Genomic DNA, 6,503 nt, shown 5'->3' on the forward strand with positions numbered 1-6,503 from the left:
CATATGTACATAAAATATACACTAATATAATAATAGTTATAATAATACTAGCAATAGTAATAATTTGTAATAATAATATATACACAATATGGTATTTAAAATATATATATATATATGTATATAATAGTATTTAAGAATATATACATAAGAAATATATAACTAATGGCATTAAAAATATATACATAATATATATAAAATACCTAAAAAAGAAGGGGAAAGAAGAGAGAGGGAGGGGAAAGGAAATTGGCCAAGGGGCGGTCATCGGTTGATCGTCGTCGTCATTGCCGTCGTCGTCCACCACCACCCACGGTGGCGGAAAAGGTAAATTTTTTAACAATATATGTATATATAAAGAAAGAAAAATAACACAAAAAAAGAAAAAATTGAAAGAAGAGGAAAAAAGAAAAAGATGCAACCTTTTTATTGATGTTTCTTTTGTGTTCAAAATTTGAAGGGATTTTTCTGTTTTTTTTTCAATCTTTGTAAAATCCCCCCTCCTCTTTTTTTTTTTACATGATTTTTGAATGGCTTTTTATAGCCATTTTTTACATGATTTTCTATTTTTTTTTTCTATTTTGTAGGTGGTGGTGGTAAACAATGGATATAAAAAATGGGAGGAAAAATAGGGCAAGTGGGAAAGTGGTTAGGTGGTTAGGGTTTTTTTAGTTTTTTTTTTTTGTTAGGTTTTTCTTTTTTCTTCTTTTTTTTTTTGGGTTAGGTTTTTTTTGGGGGGGCTTAATAGGCTTTTGAATTGGGTTTAATATTTAGGTTTTGTAATGGGATTGGGTAGATGTAAATGGGTCATGAGTTAAGGGTTTTAGTGGGTTTAGAGGTTTGGTTGGGTTTTGATGAAATCGGGCCGGGCAATTTGAGCTTCTACAATTGCCCTCTTTGCTCATTGTCGTAATGAGAATAGAGCAAAGACTTTCAAGGAAGACCAAATTTGCCCGGTCTTGCTAGGTCTTGACTTGCTTTAGAACTCTTCTTGTTTAGTTAGTCCTTTTCATCCACCGCATCTTGTATCTTTGGTTCACTCCATCGCATCTTATGATATACGCCTTGTAGCTTCAATCTATTCCAATGTAACTTCAAGGATATGAAATTTATGGCTTCGATCTACTTCACTGTAACTTCAGAAAGGTGAGATCTACAACTTCAATCTTCTCTTCTATCGCTTCAGTGAGATAAGGTTTGTGGTCTTTTCTTCTGCGACTTCAGAAAGGCAAGATCTGATGCCCTCGATCAACTCCACTGCAACTTTAAGGAGACAGAATCTGACGTCTTCAATCAGCTTCAATCTTTATTCTCTACTCGGCATGTGATCCTGAGCTCAACTCATTTTTCGCAATATGAATTGACTCTCTAAAACAGACATTAAAAACAGAAATTGAAAATAGCTCAGCGTGTGAGCCAAGGCTCAACTCACCTCTCGCAATATGAGTTGATTTTTGAAACTTATCTTGAAAAGCAGATTTTAAAAATACCTCGACATGTGACTCGAGGCTCAACTCACCTCTCGCAGAAATTAAAAAGCTCAACTCACCTTTCGCAATATAAATTGAAAAAATACCACAGTGTGTGATCTGAAGCTCAACTCACCTCTCGCAATATGAGTTGATTTTTTTGAAAGACAGAAATTGAAAATACCTCAGCATGTGAACCGAGGCTCAACTCACCTCTCGCAATATAAGTTGATTTTTTTGAAAACCGAAATTGAAAATACCTCAACGTGTCTTGAGGCTCAACTCATTTCTCGCAATATGAGTTGAATTTTGAAAACAGAAATTGAAATTACCTCAAGAGTTGAATTTTGAAAACAGAAATTGAAATTACCTCAGCGTGTCTTGAGGCTCAACTCATTTCTCGCAATATGAGTTGAATTTTAAAAACAGATTGAAATTACCTCAGCGTGTCCCGAGGCTCAACTCACCTCTCGCAATATGAGTTGATTTTTGAAAACAGAAATTGAAATTACCTCAGCGTGTCCCAAGGCTCAACTCACCTCTCGCAATATGAGTTGATTTTTGAAAAATATAAATTGAAAAAAAAAAATACCTCAGTGTGTGATCTGAAGCTCAACTCACCTCTCGCAATATGAGTTGATTTTTTTTGAAAGATAGAAATTGAAAATACCTCAGCATGTGAACTGAGGCTCAACTTACCTCTCGCAATATAAGTTGGTTTTTTTTTTTGAAAACAGAAATTGAAAATACATCAACGTGTCTTGAGGCTCAACTCATTTCTCGCAATATGAGTTGAATTTTGAAAACAGAAATTGAAATTACCTCAGCGTGTCCCGAGGCTCAACTCACCATTCGCAATATGAGCTGATTTTTTTGAAACACAGAAATTAAAGAACAAAAATGGAAAACACCTCAGCGTCTTGAGGTTCAACTCATCTCTCGCAATATGAGCTGATTTTTTTTGAAAAACAGAAATTGAAAATAACTCAACATGTCTTGAGGCTCAACTCACCGCTTGCAATACGAGTTGATTTTTTTTTTTTTGACAACAGAAATTGAAATTACCTCAGCGTGTCCTGAGGTTCAACTCACCTCTCACAATATGAGTTGAATTTTGAAATAAAACATCAGAATACCAGAACATGTCATCTGTTGGAACTCATGTGTCTTTTCAGCTATCATCACATCTTCTTGCTCTACTGGAGTACCTGTATATGTCATGCATGATGTTATCATGATATGCACATGTTTGTCTTAAATGCTTTTATGCCTACATGATTATGCAGTGCTCCTTAAGCATGTTTGTCGTATGTCCATTTAGCCAACGATTGTTGAGGATCTGTGTTCATTGCTTTGATTCTCGACTTTCTCTTCAGGCCTTATACTTGTCTTCAAGCTTCACGAGTAATCGACGTTCCTCAGATGTCACTCTTTTGTCCCCGATTGAACTTTGTTCCTACTTTGAGACTCTTGCGCTTATTAAATTTTCATCCAGGTAATGCTTAACCTTTCTTTTGTTTAGGGCATATTATTTCACCATTTATCATGTAAATAAACACCTAATGATATGCATGAAAATGGTCAGGTAGGGACAAAAATGATATCTCATATTCCTTTATTTCAACTGTGGCAAACAAAGAGAGTTAACTGATGAAAGTACAAAAAATGTTAAAAAGAAAGAAAGGGTCGTATTCAATGGATACAAATGCTTTAGATATTCGACACATGAACTCTTCACGTTCCTTAATCAAGAATCTTTTAGAGTATGGCTCCTTGCGTAGAAGATTTCAAGCTTTCAGAGATGCTTCAAATACTGTAGTCTCACTGTTTGTCGTCATGCTTTAGAACGCCTTGCCTTGTAAACCTAATATTTGTTCCATTAGAACGCCTCTTGGGTTTTCATTCTAATCTTTTATGTTTAACCAAAGCGCCTTTTCGGGTTTTCGCTCCGATCCCTTCCTCCTTTTTTTTTTTTTTTTTTAGATGCCCTTTCGAGTTTTCATCTTAAGCATAATATTTCTTCATTGCATCCGAGTTCACCGGATTCGACAACTCTTTCCCATCCATCTCGGTAAGGATCAAAGCTTCTCCGAGAATGCCTTTTTTACGACGTCACGGTCCTTCCAGTTTGGTGCCCATTTCCTCGCAGATCTTTTTGTATTGGGAGAATTTTTCTCAAAGACGAGTTCTCCTTCGTGGAATTCTCTTGGTCGTACCTTCTTGTCATGGGTGCGATCATTCTCTTTTGGTACATTTGCCCGTGACAAATTACCTTTAGACGTTTTCTTCAATGAGGTTCAACTGATCATATCTAGCTCGAATCCATTCTCGCTTCTTCTAACTCGATTCCATCAATACTGCAGAGAGGGATCTCAACCTCGATGGGTAGCACGACTTCCATTCCATAGACTAGAGAGAAGGAGTTGCTCCGTAGATGTTCGTCTGAGATGTGCGATATGCAAACAAAGCAAATGGAAGTTTCTCGTGCCAATCTTTATATGTCTCACCATTTTCCCAATGATCCTCTTAATGTTCTTGTTAGTCGCTTCAACAACCCCGTTCATCTTTGGGCGATAGGGCGAGGAATTATGATGCTTTATTTGAAACTGCTCGCACACTTCTTTCATCATTTTATTGTTCAGATTCATGGCATTATCTGAAATGATTCTTTCAGGCAAACCATACCTGCAAATGATTTCCTTTTTCAAAAACTTGCAAACTGCAGTCCTCATCACATTGGCAAATGAAGCAGCTTCTATCCATTTTGTGAAGTAATCGATAACCACAAAAATGAATCGATGTCCATTGGATGCTTTTGGAGAAATTGGCCCTATAACATCCATGCCCCACATAGAAAAAGGCCAAGGAGAAGTCATGACGTGAAGGGGCGAAGGGGCTACATGAATTTTGTCGCCATAGATTTGACATTTGTGACATTTTCTGGCAAAACTAATACAGTCGCTTTCCATCGTCAACCAGTAGTAACCGAGTCTCATAATCTTTCTGGCCATACTGAAGCCGTTGGCATGTGTCCCACAGATTCCTTCATGGACATCTTCAAGTATCTTTCTGGCTTCGACATCATCCACGCATCTCAAAAGTATTTGATCCTTTCCCCTTTTATATAGGATATCCCCATCAAGAACGAATCCCGCTGCCATTCTTCTGATTGTTCTTTTGTCGTTCTCATTTGCTTGTTCGGGATAGCTTTGATTCTTGATATATTCTAAGATATCGTAGAACCATGGTCGTCCGTCTGCCTCTTTCTCAATGCTACAACAGTGTGCAGGGACCTCATATATGCTCATTTTGAGGGGCATTATTTCTGCTTCTTTACTTGCTTTGAACATTGAAGCCAAAGTGGCCAAGGCATCCGCCAGTTGGTTCTCTTCTCGTGGAAAGTAATGAAAAGTTATTTCTTTGAATTCCTTGATTAATCCAGCCACTAAATTGCTGTACTTAATCAATTTTGAATCCCTCACTTCCCACTATCCACGAATTTGGTAAATCACTAGGGCTGAGTCCCCGTACACCTCCAAGATCTCGATGTTTCGTTCGATAGCTGCACGAAGCCCCATGATACAGGCCTCATATTCTCGCGATATTATTGGTATGAAAGAAGTTCAGCCTTGCGGTGAGCGGATAATGATTCCGTCTGGTGATACCAGGATTACTCCAATTCCATGCCCTAGAGCATTTGACGCACCATCAAAGCACATCTTCCATGACTTCTCTTTTGATGACTCGGATTCTATTTCTGTGATACACATTAAGTCTTCGTCTGGGAAATCGAATCTTAAAGACTCATATTCCTCTGTCGTTCGAGTTGCTAAGAAGTCAGCTATTGTGCTCCCTTTTATCGACTTCTGATTTACATAGGCAATGTCATATTCGAAGGAGGATCGCCATCGCGCCATTCTTCCCGATAGTGCGGCGATTCCATCATGTATTTTATTGGGTCCACTTTGAAATTAGCCATGTCGTGTGATACAACATATATTGTCCGAGTCTCCGAGCTACCCAAACCAGAGCGCAACAATATTTCTCAATGGACGAATATTTTGCCTCATATTCATGAACTTTTGTTGAGGTAGTAGATCGCTTTTCTTTTTTCCGACTCGTCGTGTTGCCCCAAAGATGCAACCCATTGAACTTTCGAACACGTCAAATACAATATCAAAGGTCTTCCAGGGGTTGGCGGTACTAACATTGGAGGACTAGACAAATATTGTTTTATCTTATCAAAGGCCACCTGGCATTCTTCGTTTCATTCTCCCGGGTTATGTTTTCGAAGAAGCCGAAAGATTAGGTCGCATTGGTTGGTAAGTTGAGCGATAAATCGGGCAATGTAGTTTAATCTCCTAAAATCCTCTAACTTCCTTTTATGCGCGCGGAGGTGGTAATTCTTGGATGGCTTTTATTTTATCTGGATCAACCTCAATACCTCTTTTACTGACAATGAAGCCTAGCAACTTTCCCGAGGTAGCCCCGAATGTACATTTGGCTGGATTAAGCTTTAGCTGAAACTTTCTCAGCCTCTCGAACAACTTCTTGAGGTTCACCACATGCTCTTCTTCCCCTCGGGATTTAGCAATCATGTCGTCGACGTAGACCTCTATTTCTTTGTGCATCATGTCATGGAATAACGTTACCATAGCCCTCTGATATGTTGCCCCAGCATTCTTTAACCCGAATGGCATCACCTTGTAGCAAAACGTTCCCCACATTGTTATGAAGGTAGTTTTCTCCATATCCTCAGGGGCCATCTTGATCTGATTATACCCCGAGAATCCGTCCATGAAAGAAAACAATGAATGTTTTGCTGTGTTGTCCACCAACGTGTCAATATGTGGCAAGGGAAAATTATCTTTTGGGCTTGCTCGATTCAGGTCGCGGTAATCCACGCACATTCGTACTTTTCCATCTTTCTTTGGTACCGGGACTATGTTAGCCACCCATTCTGGATATTTGGAGGATTGTAGGAAGCCAGCGTCAAACTGCTTTTTGACTTCCTCTTTTATCTTCAACAGCATTTCGGGT

This window comes from Gossypium arboreum, chromosome 10, assembly GCF_025698485.1.
Source record: "Gossypium arboreum isolate Shixiya-1 chromosome 10, ASM2569848v2, whole genome shotgun sequence".
Taxonomy (NCBI): domain Eukaryota; kingdom Viridiplantae; phylum Streptophyta; class Magnoliopsida; order Malvales; family Malvaceae; genus Gossypium; species Gossypium arboreum.